The sequence below is a fragment of the Phaenicophaeus curvirostris genome, chromosome 5 (genome assembly GCF_032191515.1).
Source record: "Phaenicophaeus curvirostris isolate KB17595 chromosome 5, BPBGC_Pcur_1.0, whole genome shotgun sequence".
Lineage (NCBI taxonomy): Eukaryota > Metazoa > Chordata > Aves > Cuculiformes > Cuculidae > Phaenicophaeus > Phaenicophaeus curvirostris.
Window position 1 is genome coordinate 21,473,765 of NC_091396.1, and position 19,040 is coordinate 21,492,804.

Sequence of the window (19,040 nt, forward strand, 5' to 3'; positions counted from 1 at the left end):
TTGATTTCTTTTGTAGACCTGGGACACATATCCTGCCCTCGGACACCACTCCCAGAGCAAAGAGCTGCCCTGTGTCCACTCACTGAGGGTGCTGGCAGGGCACAGCCGTGTTCACGCTGTCCCTGTGGGGAGCAGGCTGGTGGCTGCTCATCACTTACACCTGATCACCCAGCAGACATTTCCCTCTTTTTCCACCTAAGCATTTGTTACAGGGTGAGAAATGTGCCAGAAGCCACAAACCTCTGTACCAACCACAGTCCCTCCTGCAGTGTCACTCTCAGCATAAGCCAGCCTGGTGCCAATTGCAGCTCTTCCCTGGGCACACGGCTCAGCTCAGCTGCAGGAAAGCTAATTTTTAATCTTACTGACACTCTGTTTACACTGGTGAACCCGCTTTGATTGCAGCTGGCTTTCAATTTGCCTCCACCAGACTTGCCTTGCATCATAACAAACCCCACATTGCAGACCTTGTGAGAAGTGTTGCCCTCTCCTCTGCCCACAGAGACACACCACCACAGAGCCAAGAAGTGCCTGGCTGACAAGCAGATAAAGAGCCCGACTCTGCTGCCTCCATTTGCTTGATATTACCTAGCAAGAGCTTTATTCTGCAAAGCCACCCGGCCCATCTTAAGTCAAAACGCGCTCTCTCAGCTGCACCATATCCTGACAGGATGTCAGCAGTAAACAGCAGGTAAACACTCCTGATTTACCATCAGTTAGTATTTGTTGTTTTTAGAGACCTCGGCTAAAATTCCCACTGAAAAAAAAACCACACAAAACAAAAGTAGCTTCTATTTTCTGCCCTACAGGAGAACCATGTGAAGAAAGCCATTTCCATCACTGTTATTCCCCACACAAAAGAAGTTTAGTGGTGTTTCTGTTGGTTTTTTACATAATTTTCATTCATCTGCTAATTCTTAGGAAAAGTTTTGATTTCTTTACAAACTTATTTCACTGCTCAGTAAAGAATTATCCCTGTTCCCCGCAAATGTTTGCCTTTTGCAATGTGTGCCTTCCCTGGGTGCGGTGAAGCAAGTCAGAAAGTCCCACAACCATCACTGATGGGCAGAGCAGGCACCCACCCCTGGCATGACTATTGCTCAAACAACTCAGTTTTGGCAAATACTTACAGGTGGCATTTGGAAGTAAGCTTCCCACAAAATGCACATTCCTGCAAAACTGAAGGAGTAACGGAGTAGAGCAGGCAAACCTTCACACCAGCATGACTAAAACGTAAATAGATATTTGCTGGGAATCACTGGCATCATTTGCTCAGCAAAGGTTATTGTTAGAAAATATAATTGATATTAATGTCTAGGTTATCTCTTCTGATTGTATCAGCAAAATATGGTATTGCTGGGTAATTACGTTTAACACGATTTTCATGGGAGAGTAGTTGATGCTGGAGAACAGAGCTGTCTTTTTAAATGCAGCAAAATACCGCCTAATTATGAATTAAACTCCAGGGTGAGGCAAGCTAGTAGGCTCCGTATTGAGTTTGAGCAAGCAGCACTCTCCTGTTAAACTTCAGATGATTCTTGTAATCCTATTTCTATGAAAGTAACACTTTTCTGAAAAAATAAGATTGTTAGCCTGCAGAACATTGAAATGACACAATAGCTGCCTGCCTGGAGCTCACTCGCCACCTGCTTTTCCTTGTTTTGTTTTCTAGCCTCCAATTACTGAGCAGAGTCAATTCCTAATGAGGCAGTTTGATTTCCTGTTTTTCATACTTCTTGAGCTGCTTAAAGAGCCCGTCCAACATAAAAGGAACCTTTTTCTAAACAGATTTTAAATTAATTATAATAACCTTGGTGGTGGTGGTGGTTGTTGTTGTTGCTCTGCATGTGTGCATGTGTGTGTGCGTGCATCTGAGTTTTCCATGGCTGCGTTTCTCATTTAATGTTTCCACACGAAACGATCTTCCACCCCCCCCCCCCCCAACTTCTTGTTTCCCCCCCAACAATGCAAACTGGAAGCTCTTGTCCAGGAAATTGTAGCCACAGAAACACTGTGTCTGGGGCTGAGGAGGAAAAGGTGGTGATGTCATGAATAACTGGGCTGTGAGAAAAGATGGAGCATGAATAAGGAGGGAAATATTCTGACGTCTGTCTTTAAAGCTGGAAGATAAACACTTGTTGTGAATGGTACACGCTGGCTTACAGAAGCGCTAGGAGGAAGCAGAGTGGTATTAAATGACTGCTCAGAAATATCTGAATGATGCTAATGAGGTCTCTTAGCCCTCTCCTAGCCCCACCAAACACATGTAACGCCTCTCAGTCTGTGTCTCAGCACTTCTCCTGTCGATACCGGTGTCACTGGAGAGCTGCTGCTGTTCCTGGGATTTACGGAGGTCTTAGTCCTCCTCCTGTCTTTGCTCCCTTCTCACTCTGTCTCTACCTGCTTGCTAGGACCCTGTGGCATGGAAAGGCACTGTTGTGCTGGGGTTGTGCACACTGCAGGTGTGGAGTGGCCCGTGAGCTCTGACCTTGCTTGAGAGGTCCCACCAGGCACTGCTCCTCTCTGGCTGGCCACAGGGATCTTGTGGACTCAGTGCCTCAGTGCAAGAATGGTATGAAACACTGCCAGACACAGCGGTGGGCCCTGCCTTCATCCACCTGCATATCGCCAGCACCCCTTCCTTGCTCCAGTCCAAGGACAGTGGTCGCTGAGGCTGCTCACAGAAGGCACCCAAGAACTTTGCTGTGGTGACAGTTCCTCCATCACTCTTCTTCTGTCCCCTAGCCTGGAGTCTTCCCAGAAGAATTTCCCACGGGATGCTTCATCTGGAGCAGAGCCCTCTGCCATGCCTCGGTAATAATAATATGCCTCGGTGCTGCAGCATAGAGAAGACGGATGATGACGGCTGCATGTCTGCATGACAGCCACTCAGAGAGCATCCAGTCCAGCCCAGGACTGTCATGCTGGATTCCTCAACAAGCACACAGGAGAAAGGCACTCCCTGTCCTGCAAGGTTTGGAGGAGAAAGCGATAGGCTTGCACTAGTCAGACCCTGGACCTGCTACAATCGCAAGCACTGGAGTTTCACTGTGGAAACTACATATAAAGCTCATTGAAAAAAGAATGCAACCTGCTGCTAGAAACATAAAGAAAGCCAATCCATGCAATAGCTCTCAAAATTCAAGCGAGCATCGGCTGGGGAGGGCTGCATTCCAACCCCACCCAAATCATAAAGCTGAGAAAACTTCAATGGGCTCTAGCTTCTGGATTATTATTATTATTATGACAGGGTTTTCCTCTCAGGATTCAGACTCTCTCTAAATGGTGGGAAAAAGGGTTTTATACAACCTCCAGTCTCCACATGACAAAGTGACTGCCTATTCCTACAGTCATCTGAACAGAATAGACGGAATAAGCTATTGTCTGTGCTCAGAAGTTAGTGACTACACCGGCACTTGATTGGTCCAGGATGTAGAGGAACAAAAAGGTCATTGAATAAAAGAAGAACAATACTTTTCATGAAACAAATGAGCTTTTGCTAATTTATAATATGTTTGGTTTGGGTATCATATACATCAAAATGATGTAATTAGTAAATGTCATTTTCTGCAGACAGAGAGAGATCAGCAAGCCCTTAATGATGGGAATTTCCTGCCCCAGATTGGAGTCTCTGGACTACCAGGGCATCATAAAGATGCTGTATTTCACTAATAATTAGAATGGGCATGTCACACACCTAGACGTGTGACAAGGGAAAAAGCAAAATGTTCACCTATTGCAAAGATTAATTGCACTGAAGGATTAATGAGAAAAACACAATGGACTGAAGGGTGATTTAAAGGTGTCTTGCACATTCCACACCCAGTGTTTGAAACCTGAATTTATCCTATGTCCAAACATCCACATTGCTCAAACTCATCACGATTTGGCTCCAGTCCTGACCACTCAGCTGATGAGCTTTCTGTAATGGGCACAATCTTAAGTTCAGATCCCAAAGCATCTCCGTCAGAGGTATGTCCAGACTGGGACAGAAGCTCCGCAGATTGTGCAGCGCTCTGCTGAATACATTAAATTGCAAGGGTGATTTTCAATAAGAGACCTCCATACATCCAATGCAAACTTCAACATCAGAAGTTTTGAGGGTGTCGCTCCCTTGCACGCACACAGACACGCACAGTTACATTCACAACACAAACCAGGCTCACACCAGAAGTTACACTTAATAAGTCTAAAGCAAAAACTGCTCTCATCATGATCTTCACTCAGAAGGCGAGTCAGAAGTACTAGAGACTTTATGGAGAAGAATTTCCTCAAGCAGTGCCATTCCAGGTTGTGTAAGGCCATCTTTCAAGATTCACAGTACTAACAAAGCCAGACCTGCTGCAAGACATGAGGGACATAGGAACATACAGAACCTTCTCATTAGGGAAAATAGTAAGTATTTTACCCTTTCTCTGCTTGAAACTAAGCTGAGAGTAAACTTGTCCAAGCCCACCAGAAAGAACAGCTGGCTGCAGCAGCGAAAGCCAAAAGCTCTAAAACCCCTCTTTAGATATGCGTCTACCCTCTTCAAATAAGCCTATCAGCTACATCTGAGAAACATCCAAAGGACTTCCCTGTACCTCTTCCTCCAGGTGAAGCCAGTTCTGAGCTGAATATTGATATAATGACAGAAAAAGAAAATGTTTCTGCTTATATTATAAGGGTTGAAGAGAAGTAGCAAATGCCTAGGGGTGTACTAGAAACAAAGTGTCTGCCAAAAAGGCTATGCTGTAACCTCATGCTCACACTTGGGAGATGACAAAGATCAATTGATCTGTTTTTATTTCATAGGTTGCTGACCCTTTTCTCTGGAAAATGTTTTGGGTTTTGCACAAGATTTTGGACCCCAAATTCCTGATATAGCATAAAGATCCTCAGAATGCTTCAAAAGCAGTCCGCTATGCTCTGTTCCCCAGGGCTCACCAGAGCTTAGTTGCTCTCAAAGCGATGCCGACGGGTCTGGGTGTTGAACTGAGTTGCCACCTAGAAAATCATTTCTCACATGAAAAATCCAGTAGGCATGTTTATGAACGGAAATCTCCTCTGGCAGTGGCTACAGCATTCCCTGACCTGTATGATAAATATGTTATACTAGTTCATGCTTCCTTCTTCACAGGAATTACTCAGGCACATGTGAAACAATGAAGTGACTTGGAAAAACTTCCTTGATCATTTTTACTGCAACTTTGTTCTTCGTGGCCAATTAAGTGTGTGGGGGAACTAAATGAAAGGGCCAGCAAATAGTAATCACAAAGCCTCTTCTGCCAGTAATGGACATGCTAGAGCTGGAAATGTTTAACTATTAGGGATTTTTCACCTCTCTTTTAGCAAAGGAAGAACACCTCTAAATGTGACATTCTTCTCCCCAGGAAATACCCTTGCATTCTCTGCTAGATCAGAAAGGAAAACACTCCACTGCAAACAATTTACTTCACACCCGCTTCTTTCCTTTACTTTAATTTGCTTTTCAAAAAAATCCTTCTGTTGCCAATTTTCCTATATTTTATGAAGATTAACCCAGTAATTCCCACATTTGTGAGCAGCTCCAACAGAAATCTGCTAAGTTAAAAATCTTGAGTCAACAAAATCGTATTCTGATGAGCCCTGGCTGAGCCAGCTGCATTTGTGTGACTGCAAAAAGCATGAGTTTTCTCCTTGGAAGCAGAGGTAAAAAAGCAGAAAATGTTATCATGCATATGTTGATCAACTGTACATACGCCACTGTTTCTTTGCTTCCAGCACAGCAACATCAGCATGACACTCTTTGTATAGCTGATGTGTAACAGTTCATCTCCCTCTAAAGCACCACCATGGGGCTGGGCTGAGCGTGCATCAGGCAGCAGAATTCAGCCTTTCTGATGGGGCACACGCACATCTGTCCCCTGAGACTGGAGAAAGCCGCACACTGTGGCTTTTCTCTGGCTTTGGGATCATTTCCCGGTTATTTTCAGGAAAGTGGCTCCTGGTCAACGCTCCTGCTCTCAGGCAAAGCAGGAAAGCCTGAAACACTGGAGCAAGCAGACCGTGGCAACCAGCAGGTAAGGCAGGGCCAGTAGGATGGCCATGCTGCAGAGAGCAGCAAGATGCCCAGCTCCTGCAGCCCTGTCACGTAGAGTCACACAGATGAGCACCACAGCCAAGTGAGGTACTTACTTCAGTTCTACACTGCCTGCTGACAGCTCTCTTAATCATAAGAGGAACAAGGACACAGCTTTTCCTGCACAGTCCAGCAGATACCGGCGCATGACACACCAGGGCAGCAGGTAAAGGTGTTGACTCACTGGCAATCCACCTATTTTCAGCAAAATTCTCATTTACCATAAATGAGTGCACACAGCCTGATTTCAGTTCCTCTAAGTTGCACTCCAGTTTAACTTTGCCTTGGGCTCATCAGATGATCAGAAGACACTCATAATCTCAAGGTAATATCAGATCTCTGCAGCTACAGCTATCTTAATGCCACAAGTATGATTCAAAGAATTCGGGTTAACAGGCTGAGTCAGAGGGCTTACAGGGAATGTGAAAGGGAACTTGCTGCAAAGATGAATAGCCGATACTGCTTGTGAGTGTAGAGATGTGTGGGTGGTAATACAACAAAGAGATGGGTGGCTCTTATTTATTCCAGTGGTTTCCTACAATTTATGTCTGGATATTCAGAAGCAATAAAGATATCATTCTGGTTAAATGTTTGTTTACTGTCTACATAGAAAATATGCCACTGAGCTAACCAAACAGTCTCTTCTTCACATTATATCAGTCCAAATTTGTCTATCATAGAATAATAGAATAGTTTGTGTTGAAAGGGACCTTAAAGATCACCCAGTTCCAATCCTGCTGCCATGGGCAGGGACACCTCCCATTAGATCAGGCTGTCCAAGGCCCCATCCAACCTGGCCTTGAACACCTCCAGGGATGGGGCAGCCACAACTTCCCTGGGCAACCTGTGCCACTGCCTTACCATCCTTATCGTGAAGAAATTTCTCCTTATGTCTAGTCTAAATCTGCCCGTCTCCAGTTTATAGCCATTCCCTCTAGTGCTATCTCTACAAGCCTTTGTAAATAGCTCCTCCCCAGCTTTCCTGTAGACCCAGGCCAGGTACTGGGAGGTCACTATAAGGTATCTTCAAAGCCTTCTCTTCTCCAGACTGAACAGCCCCAACTCTCTCAGTCTGTCCTCATATGGGAAGTGCTGCAGCCCTTTGATCATCTTTCTAGCCTTCTTCTGGACCCATTCCAACAGCTCCATATCATTCCTATGTTGAGGATTCCAGACTGGACACAATACTGCAGGTGAGGTCTCGCAAGAGTGGTCTCGCTCCCTGTTCTCAAATATTTTGTGGCCCTTTCCTGCCCCTCTCCTATTGATGGAGAGACCACAGACCTGTGCACAGCTCCAGAGATGACAATCCTGCAGATCCAAATTGCAGGCAGTTGAATTTCATCCCCAATTCCTCTTCTAAAATCTTCTGACGCTCCAGCTGCCCATTCACAAAGGAAGATGTGAAAATGAAAGAAAGCATGAGAAAGCTTGGTCAATAGAGAGCTTCACAGATTCAGTGGGCAAAAGTGACCACCACCTCTGTAACATAAGACCATCAAATGTGCCTGTGCACATAGCAAAGGAAGCACTTTTATAACCAAGCAACACTCAATGCCATCCTGGAAGAACAATATTTTCCAGAGGGGATCTGTATATGGCACTGGTGTGATGTGGGTCTCCGCATGCATTTGGAGTGACAGATTGTCGAGGATGGACATATAATCAGCGTTAGGTGCCACCAGCAAGCTCACAAACATACTCCATGGAAATCACCATGTATCTATGAACCTCTGACAATTTATTAAAGCAGCTCCCTGGCTTGGGGAGAGAGAAAGCATACGTCAACAATAGGTCTAATCAAGAAATCTCATCTGAACACTAGCACGCATGCTCCACATGTCCACACACCCAGTTTCCAGGGAAATGGCCACAGCACAGCAGACATTGCTCCCACAGTTCTCATACTTCAGTTTTCTTTTATTTGTGAGCTGCTTTTCTGATAAAACTGGAACAAATACTCAGCCATTATCTCAACTCCACAGAAATAGCTTCCTTTGCCAGCCTAGCTTTTCAGCACTTACTCACAGCCACTGGAGAGCTAGATCCCTATGGAAAACTTCTTCCAAACCTTGGAAAAAAACCCCTCTGATCAATCCAAAACATTGATCCTGATCGAACAGGGCAAGTCCTGATGGGGAACACTGCATTGAGCTCAGCCAAAGGAAGTCTTCCCTTCACTGTGGCACTGCATTAAGACAGGATAGAGACAACAATTCCAGAAAGGAGAGTCAGGTAACTTCTGACCATCCTTGCATGACTTTACCAGGTATGGATTCATAGTTTGTGCTCCGAATTTCAAGGACCTTTAACACAGCAGTGACTTCTGCAACTTATTAACCTTTAGCTCAAAGCAATATAATTTCACTTTCACCCCTTAGCAACTGAGAGCTCCATATTTCATCCAACCCTGAGGCTTTCCAGGGTACAAATTCCAAGCATAACCACTGCTGGAAATCAGCAACTCAGCAATCTGGCAAAAATGACCAGCGGGGCCTGCTGGCTCAGGGAACTGTTTGTGACTTGTGGCTTCTCTTCAGGTCACCATCCAACATGTCGGTGACCAAAGACCATTGCCATCCATACATACTACTCATCTTGCATACAATGATTCATATGGTTTCTGCCTCACTGCCAATGGATATCTATCCAACTGGAAAGCCTTCAAGCACCTTTTCTGATGGTTGTAATACAAACACTCTAATGCTACTGGCTACGCCTCCACATTGTCATGAAGGAACATTAGATGAGCAGCACAGAATAGCTTGAACTGCTGCAGCTTGTGCTATAGTGGATCCATTAGCAAGTGAAAGTATCAGCCTGTAAAGCCGCATGTCCACAATCTTCCAACAGCTCAGAATTAAAGAAGAATGAGTTTGGGGCATCACAGGAACCTGGTCTGAACTATGACCCACTGACACAGAATTTGGTGGCCGCATTCATTGGTTTGACAGTATCTGATAGGATTATGGGCAGCACATTTCCAGGCCAGCTAAGCTCTACACAATGTGCTACAAAAAATATGTCAGTCTCCTGCCTGTTGCTAGAGGTGCTTCGGAGTCCACAGCAATACAACACAGGCCCTTTGGCAGATTTCTAAACAGCAAAACATATTGATCTCTGTTATTTTAGGATTGAGCTGAAACCTCTTTGGTGCTGATACCCCACAAATCTCAACCATACTGTGTTCATTGCTACGCTTTGCTAAGGAAAGTCCTGTTCTTTAGGCATTGCTACTGCTACAGCAGCTCTTGTCAGTATTTCCTCACTCAGGCTGCAGTCATACAGCGTATGATGATTCTGTGAATTTTCTAACCACTCTTGCTGCCTCTGAATGACTGCTCAGTTAGAAGTAATGTGAAAGAAAGCAACATGAATAGCACTTTTAAGATTGGGCTTGATTTCACCGATTTGCCTATCTGGTAAATAAGAAGAGAAATAGGAGTCGGAGCTAAACCTGCTCTAAGGACTGATGCCAACCAATGCACAGCAACGACATGCAGTTGTTGGCTGCTTTTTTCCTCAGATTTTTGCCTTCAGAAGAGCAGATACATCAATGTCATTGATATTGTAGGTTTGTGTGCCAAAGCAGGCTTCCTGGGCACCGCTTTGGAATCATAGAATCATAGAATCATAGAATAACCAGGTTGGAAGAGACCCACCGGATCATCGAGTCCAACCATTCCTAACAAACATTAAACCATGCACCTTTAGATCCAGCACCCTGCCCTCCTTCTCTGCACCGTACAAAGAAAGTGCCTCCATTACTTTTTTCTCCTTTTCCTCTATTTTTATGTCTTTTTCTAGCCTTCCTTCATTCTTTGTGTGAATACCTTTACAGGCAATGCCACGGTACCTATCCAGCAGTTATTGTCCCTTAAACACCCAGCACATCCCACAGTCTCTGACCTCAGCTGCAAACTCCAAGCAAAACTGTACCAGCAAAAACCAAGCTTCTTTCCTGTTATGCAGCTCGTCTCTCTCTAAAACACTGCTGTTGTCCTGCTATAGTGCTGGCTAATAACAGAGCCCAGGTCACTGCAGTGTTTTTCACCACATAGAGCACCTGCATCTGGGTTTAGGAAGAGCTTCCTGGCAGGGATGCCTTGCCTCAGGTGAGTGTAATCATGCCATCTTCATTAACAACCTCTCAAGAACCTCAGAATTACATTAGCAGAAGAATATATTTCCTATCTTTAGGCATGTCCCCACTGTTTGCAAGACGAAGAGATACTTTGAAACAGGTCCATTAGAGAGGATATTTTTGTGGGGTTATATCGTTCCTGTTTCACCTGCCCTAAGTGCACTGGTTAACTGGGTCGTCTCACCCAGGCAAGAAGAGCGGCCAGGAGCGAGCAGAGTTTGCACCAGCAGTCATATCCCTGTCAGGCTTTTCTCTCCAGCATTTTCTGTCATTGCGTCATTACTAGAGCGCCACTGGTGGCAGTCCCTGCTGGAGAGCTAACATAGGGGAAGCTGTCATGGGTGATTTTTCTGCCCTGTCATCTACACTTGGTCTGAGAAAAGCAGACGTGGTGGTTAAAATTCAAGGCAACTGGACATAGACTACCCTCCCATTCCAACTTCTGCTACCACGTCTGATGGGAGAAGAAATGGGAAACAACCAGGGGAAAAGCTCATAAAGGCTTTGCCAAAAATCTCAAATAAAAAAGTTACATCTAGGAATATGTTAAAGCTGAAATTGGTCCTTGCAAATTGATGGTCACTGTTATTATGTATTTGAAGTGTTAGCAGAAATTAATCAGGCATGAATTGTTTCTAAAATGAGACAAGAGGCAGCACTTGTCTGCAGGGGGGCTGTGGCAAGCATGAAATGAAACACAACATGAAAATGTGGCCAGAAGTTCTTAAATGGGAAAACAAAGAGACACCAAAATAAGCACTCGTATGATATGTTGTGTAAAGTGCCTTCACCAGACAATTCATTGTGAACAGAATAAAACTTTTCCCAGTACAAGTGATAAAACATCCCAGCTTGGTAATATTCTCCGAAGACTTCAGCTGCCACTGTGTATGTTTCAAGACTGAAGGCTAAAGACTCTGCTAGAACCCTTTTTTTTTTACTAAAACACACTGGAAATCTAAGCTGTTATATATCTTGGCATTTGACCAGCAGAATGTCCATGTAAAACCATATGCTAATAAATCTGCCTTCTGCTTTTAAGCAGATTATTCAAGGGTTAACTATGAGATCCCCTAATGAATTAATAAAGCCAAGACATATTTTTAAAGCTATTTATTCATTGCAATACATATTTTTGACCATTCTGAATGTATAAACAATAAAATGGGAACGCTTCATAACCTACATAGTGTTTGTTAGTCATATATGTCATTTGAAACATTCTTTCCTCTACCTTTTCTGCAGCACTCCAGATTTTGTTAGGAATGGGCCTAAAACAGAATCTTGCATTAGACTCCCCTTCCTCCAAAGCTGAAAGGGTAGTCATAACCCAGTCCATAGGCACAACCTGATTTTACCAATTAATCCATCCAGCATTATGATTGTGGTACAGATTCCTGGCTTAATGCAGATACCCTGGCTTGCACCCTTTGTGTGTTTTAGCAATGCCTTTTACTCAGGTGTCCTGCGGCAGCATTAGGAAGTTTTCAATGGGAAGAATGTCAAAATGCAAGCAATCTACAAGGCTTGTGCTATTTTTACCTTGTAGCTAGTTCTGCAAACGATGTCATAAGGATTGTGCTCTTGCCAGAACTGGGACACCTCCAATCCTAATCTCAGACAGACATCCCAAGAACTGGCCATCACCCTTTGCTCCCAGCTCTGCCACAGGTCACTGTGCATCAGGGAAAACCACACCGTCCCTGCTCTATTCAGGCATTAAGCAAGGGATTGAGCTTGCCTCATTTTAGCTTTCTAAATGTTAGGGGTCTCACCTGATCTAGTCATGCATGTTCATCTGGACTCAATGGAGAGAGAAGGGTTTCTGCAGATGATGATTCATCCTGCCTAGCGCGGAGTCCCCTCCCAGGATGAGTGATATGGTCCCATGGCTCAGTGTTGACTCAAGAGGAAATGTAGATAATTAACGTAGACTACATACCTAGCACACAGCTAAAGTAAGATGAAACAAATCCCATCCTAAGCTCTAAGAAGAAGGATTCCCCCACCCTGGGTTTATGTACAGGAAGAACCATGCAGAATGGACCCATACCTCAGTCTTTTGAACAAAATAGCACACCAGCCTTACCCGATTGTTCAATCCCTCCATCATGACAGCTATATTCCCTCGAGGACAGGATGGATGCTGCTGTCTGCCCTCCCGCGGGTGATCTGGTCAGCTGGGGAGACATTAGTTGTTGCCTCCCTTAAGCAGTCTCTGACAAAGGGCACCCAGTGACAGAAGACTTCTTGTTCCCTCCCTGCTGGCTAAGGGTGGCAGCACAGCCCTATGACAAGCATTAAAGAGCATGATGAGCAGTCACCACAGTTGCTCGGCTCGCGAAAAGGCTGCTGTGTAGGCTGGGAAGGAGCATCTCCATGCCCATCCGAGGGCTGCTGTCTGGGCAGAAAGCAGGAGGAAGGACTCGGTACCCATGCCCTCAGTGTACCACGGTTTTGCATCATTTAACACAGAGGAAACATTAGTTGCTCCCCCGCTTCGGGCTCACTATGTGGTCAAGTACCACCTTTCTTCAGTCCACTAAATTACCTGATGAATCTTTTGATTTAAAGAATGTAGCCAGGAACCCGGGCAAGCATAGCTCTTACCAGCCAACTGGGTCTGCTGTCACATATTACTGACAAGATATTTATGCTGGCGGGTCAACAGACAGATTCGTTAATTTTCTTCTCCCTTGTCCCATTATCTAAGTCCCTGTGCCATCCACAGCCACTGGAGTGAATGTTCATTTCTATTCTATTGTCATATTAACTACTGCTCTAGTTTAAGTATTCTTTTGAACCCCAAGAACAATGTGCACAAGACGCAAATCCATCCTGCTCCTCCGTGGCTAAGTAGGGCCATTAGACAGGGAGAAACAATAGAAACCCAGCGGGTGCTCTGTGTTTGCTCCCTGCATGGCCGCACACAAAGACAAAAAGCGAGGAGGGCTGGATGGGCCAGGGATGGGTATTGGATACCCTGATGCACTCGTTTTCCCAGCATCCCCAGATCACAAAGGAAAAGAGGTTTTGCATGGGCTTGCAGAGGCTACATCGGTCTCTGGGCACAGGACTTCATTGTCTGGTTTGTTTTGTTTCCTTGAACAATATGTCACATATTTATTTTCCTCTTGGAGGGCTGATGTTAGCATAAAATCATCACCATGTTATGTCAAAATGTCAGCATGCCACATCGCCACATCTCCACATGAGGCTGCCTCATGGGCCCCCACTAAGGATTTCTGCATCCAATCATTTCCCGTAAGCAATGTTTGCAGGATACAAGACCTTCTTAAAATAGGACAAACCCAGAAATCCTGGAGCCGGTGGCAGCCCTCGCTCATGTCTCTGTCTTGAGTGACTCCATCTGGACAATCTAGGACTGTTTTTGATAGGCTGTGGAAGCAGCTGCTCCCGGTTAAAATCTTTTTAACTAGAAATAAATATAAATGGTATGGATAAAAAGTCAGGATGGTCTTTCTTGCTCTTCAGTCATTAGCAAGTTTTACCTCCAGTGAAGGGATTTTAAAATGGATTTTTTTACTGAAGTGACCAGCTGTATTTTAAATACCTTTAAATTTCACCAGCATGCAGCTCTGAGAAGTTAAATCTGCCTTGCTGCAGCTTGTCCTGGTACACGAGCAGATGCAATTCCGTTGAGACCTCCACACCTCCTCCTGCCTGAAATGGCCTCCCCATCCCTCCAGAAATTCAGTCCTGGGTGTTCAACACCTTCTGCCCAAAACCAGGCTACCAGGAGACTAAGAAAAGCAGAAGAGCTCAGCAAGAACCTGGTGCGGCCACCATGCTTGACAGCAGCACACACCCTGCCATGAAGGACCACTCTGGAACGTATGGACACCACGGGGGTGACAGCATGTCATGGACCTCTGATGGATGCAGGGTTGGGTGCCACGCATCCCTGGCTGCTCCAGAAGTGTTTCCCAACCTTCCTCTCTGCTCTCAGTCCCTCTGTGCTGGAACAGCCTGTGCAGTGCCTGTGCTGAGGCTGTACAAGTCTGGCTCCGGGGTTTGCTCTGCCAAATCTCACATGCCAGAGATCTGAGACTTATTCCTCCGACTGTCTGAAGCCAGCACCACAATGCTGGGCCCCTACCAAACATCCCGTGGGCTCGGTGTAAAGGGTTGAGAGGAGGGACGGGTCACACAGGCAGAGCATGGATCCATGCCGCTCCCTGGGGAAGGGTTAAAACTGCCTTTTACTGTTTCTCTGTGACAGATCTCTTTACTCAGTGCTATATAATATAGCCCCAAACATATTCTAAGTAGCCAAGGGCTGCCCAGCCATCTGTTTGAAGACACAGACCTTCTGAGGCAGGAGTTCCCAAAGCCTGACCCATGGGACATACTATGGAGCCTGCAAATGGAATTTTTCTCTTTCAAGATGCTGGTCTGTACTTGGTTTGTTACGCTGCTTCAGGCCAGTGTCCCATCCATGAACGTTGACCCATCACTTGTTATACAAACAAAAACATGAGAACCTCTGCTGCAAGTCATCTTCATCCTCTCCAGGCCTCCTCTGCCAATCTCACACGGAACTCTGACATTAAAAGGGGAAAATGTGGTTGTCTCCCAGGTACCTGTTTTCAGCTCCAGCCATAGCTTCCAGGGGTGCTTTTTCTATGAGAAATCCTGATTTTGTCCAGCTATCTTAGGTGAAAGTGCCAAATGACTGCATGACTTTACAGATCAAACACAGAACAAACACAGGCAAACGAAATCCCATCAGTGCTGAAATCGCCTCCTCTGGAGGAACCCGGCCAGCCAGGCACTGTTGTTCCCTTCCTCCATGAGGAAGCTGCCCCGTAACTTCCCAATGCTGTATTACTCACTCCACTTTCTCGCATCCCCAGTGCTGTTGTTTTCCCTCCTCTGGGAGCATCTAGAGAGATCCACTTTCTTCCCTCAGCCCATCTTAGCCCAGAGCATGTTAGGGGGAACCCAAAGGGAAACCTGAGGCTTGCCCAGGCTGGAGCAGAGCTGCACACAATGACGGGAGAGCATCTCTTGCTGCTGGGGGGCTGCAGCTCAGAAACACGGGGCTCAGCCTCAACTTCCAGCAAGGTGGCCCCTCAAGAAAGGCTGCCCTGTCCCCCCAAAGAAGTGAGGAGAAAAGGATGGGGCCCCTCATCCCACAAGGTTCCTACGGCAGAGGCCAAAGGCAGTCTTGCCTGCACATCGGCTGGCAAACCACGCAGGCAGAGCATCTCTGGGTCCTTAAAACACAACCCCCCTAAGTAAAATAAAAGGAAAAAAAATGTCACAAACAGCTCCGATGCTTGCAACCCGCAGGTATTCCATGTGAACACCGGGTGTACAGCTGGGATCAGCTGGGATATCTCTCCCCGGGTGCCGCTGTGTTGAAGGTGGTGGGGTTAGTGTTAGAAATAAGAATAATTAAAGAATAATTTAAAAAATAATTTTAAAATAAATTTTAAAAATAAATATAACAAATTTTAAAATACATTAAAAAATATTTTAAAAATTTATTTTAAAAAATATTTAAAAATATAAAAAGCACTTTTCAACGTTTTCTTTTCTTTGCAGTTCTGCTCCGTGCCCGGGCAGAGGGTCCCGCTGCAGCGAACGGGGTAGAGGTTTGGAGCTGCTGTGGCATCTGGCATGAAAAAATGTCCCGGGAAGCTGTTACATTAAATGGCCAAATCGATTTATTGAATGGCAGGTGTTAGCTACAAACAGATGGAGAACATAAAGGCGTAAGCAGGCATTTGTATGGAAAAGAAGCCATCGATTTGTACCCGGGGACTCAATGCTGATCGTTACAGCCTTGACGAGCAATGTTCATTTCGCGGGCCGGGCGCGGGGTGCGGCTGCGGGACCGGCCCCCCCGCCCCGGGCCCCCCCCCTCCCCCCCGGTCCCCCCCGGCGGCCCCCGCGTCCCGCGGCGCGGCCCGTGGCTGCGCCCCCGCGGCAGATGAGGCACGCGCCGGCCTCATTACAATGAGAATGGGCAGGCTTGGAGGAGCCATGTGGCAGCAACAGTTTGCAAATCCCCCCTCCTTCTGTGCGAATCGGGAAACATTTCCAAACATTTGTACCCCAAATCGACCACATTAACACCCCTCGGCGCGGCGCTCCCTGGAGAGATGCTCCGCGCTATGGACATTTAGGCAGAAACAAAACAAGCAAGGGGGATTTTATTTTTTTTTCCTTCCCCCTTTTCTTTTCTCCCTTTTTTATTTCTCCGAGGCTCTCGGGGTGTGTCAGCGCTGAATCGATGCGCAACTTTCTAGCTAAGGGGTTTAAAAGCCATCGGGGAATCCGGCTGACAAAGTGAGGCTGGCTGTGCGCGCTCGGGGGCTGGCGAGCGATGAATAAAGCGGGCGAGTGGCTAACTAAGGGACCAAAACCAGGCCGAGAGAGTTGGGGTTGTTCAGCCTGGAGAAGAGAAGGCTCCGAGGAGACCTTATAGCGACCTTCCAGTACCTGCAAGGGGCTACAAGAAAGCTGGGGAGGGACTGGTTACAAAGGCTTGTAGAGGTAGCGCTAGGGGAAATGGGTGTAAACTGGAAAGGGGCATATTTAGACGGGACATGAGGAAGAATTTCTTAACTGTGAGAGCGGTGAGGCACTGGCACAGGTTGCCCAGGGAAGCTGTGGCTGCCGCGTCCCTGGAGGTGTTCAGGGCCAGGCTGGACGGGGTCTTGGGCAGCCTGACCTAGCGGGAGGTGTCCCAGCCCGTGGCAGGAGGGTTGGAACTGGATGGGCTTTAAGGTCCCTCTCAACCCGAACTGTTCCACGACCCTACGAACGAGGCGAGAGCGGAGCCCACCCCGAAGCGCCGGGCCGGGAGGCAGGAGCGCTGCCGAGGAGGACTCGCAAGGGGAATAATAAATCTCGGCCCCGGCCCGGCGCGGGGCTGCTGCCAGGCCCCCGGGGCTCGGCGGGGCCGGCTCCCTCGGGAGGGGCTGGAGCTGTGTCCCCGGCCCGCTCCGAAGGAGCGCGGGGAGAGGGCGGGGGGGGCTCTTCCCGCCTCGGGGAAGGGGAAGGTGCGGGACGCCCCCGGTCGAGCTCGACCCGTCCGAAGGGCCGTCCCGCTGTGGCTCCGCGGTGCTCGGGGAGGCGGGAGCAGGGTCCCCTTCCTAAAGCCCCGGCGGCCCCGCGGCACGGCCGGAGCGCCGGGCGGGCCCTGCCTCGGCAGCGGGTGCGGGCGCCCCGCGGGTGCGGGACCTTGGAAGGGGACCGGCAGGAGCCGTGCGGGAATCCCTCGGTGGCAGCGGGAGCCCCTCACGCACGGGCTCCCCCGCGGGTCGGGAAACGTGGAGCTAAAAGAGAGGGAAGCGGGGCCGCAGGCGGAGGTGCGACGCAGCCCCCCCGGCCGGGTCTGTGCGAGCGAGCGGGACCTCCCCGCGACCAGAGCGGCGGGGGGCACGGCGGGGGGCAGGGCGCATCCCGGGGGCAGCGCTGGGAAGGGAGGGGGCTGCCTGCAACGGGGAGGGGGGAAAGGCTTGGGCAGGCTGGCTACTTTCACCCGCCCGGAATTAATTAACGTTGTCTCGTTAGCGAGATGCGTTTGGCCTGGCCACGCGTAGGCTGAGCCAGGCCGGGCCGGAGATAAACCGGCAGCAAACGGGGAGCGAAGGAGCCCTGACGGGTAGAGAGCGAGATGGACAGCGAGGTGACAGGGATAGGGAGCAGCCGTGGCCGGGCACAGACGCTGCTGCCCATCATCCCAGGTCGGGGCTGCGGGCACCGTGCTCCCGTTCATCGGCATGGAATCATAGAAGAGTTAGGATTGGAAGGGACCGTAAAGCTCATCCTGTTCCACCCCCCCTGTCATGGGCAGGGACACCTCCCACTAGATCAGGCTGCCCAAGGTCCCATCCAACCTGGCCTTGAACACCTCCAGGGATGGGGCATCCACAACTTCCCTTGGTAACCTGTGCCAGTGTCTCACTGTTCTCATGATGAGGAAATTCTTCCTAACGCCTAATCTAAATCCGCCCCTTTCCAGTTTATACCCGTTCCCCCTTGTCCTGCCACCACGAGCCTTTATGAACAGCCCCTCTCCAGCTTTCCTGCAGCCGTAGCAGGGGCCGTGCACCCCTCGAAGGGAGCCGAGGCTCTTCAGAGAGGTGGCTGCGCTGCTGCTCTGCGAAGTGACCCGGGATGGAGCCTGCAGGAGTTGCGCTTCTAATCTGCTCTCGGTCGACTTCCAGGCTCAGCTGTTTGATGCTATTAATGCAACTTTTGTTTTGTTTTGTTTTATCTGAACTCTCTGTGCGTGTGTGTCAACATGCAGCAGGTGGTTTATTATATTCCCCGGTTATTATTTTATTACAGGCTCCTTTTATAGCTGCAATCACAATAATGCCCTGAAGTTTCGAGGAGGATTTTACGCCTGTTTTGCACCACTTGCTCGCGATTCTGAAAATATTTGTTTGGGGAGCGGGGGTGGTAGTGGTAGTGGGGACACACACAACACGTGAGGAGCTGAAGCGGCTTCTGCTCTCACCAGAAACAAGCGAAACCAGGTGCAAAGTTTTCCTCGAAAAATAGCAGCCACCTAGGGACAGCCAAGCGGGCTGGGGAGTGCTTTGGGGGGCGGGGGGGTTTGTACCCCTCTTGCCTGGTTTTGGGGAAGATGAAGTTGGGAGGGTTTTCCCAGTCGCCAAGTTGTGCAGCGCGAGGATGGCAGAGAAGTTTGCCGGAGCTGTGAATAGCAGAGATCAGCTTGTCTTGCTTTAACCTACATTAGCTCCGGGTCCATATGGTAGATGCTGCCTGTGGATGCTCAGCACCGAAGCGAGG

General features: G+C 48.0%; 1 protein-coding gene across 1 annotated transcript in view; it reads right to left on the minus strand.

The window, feature by feature from the left end:
- The window catches only part of INO80 (INO80 complex ATPase subunit), a 298,105-nt gene that overhangs the window by 158,346 nt on the left and 120,719 nt on the right, over positions 1–19,040 (minus strand). The gene's annotated exons all lie outside the window — the stretch shown is intronic.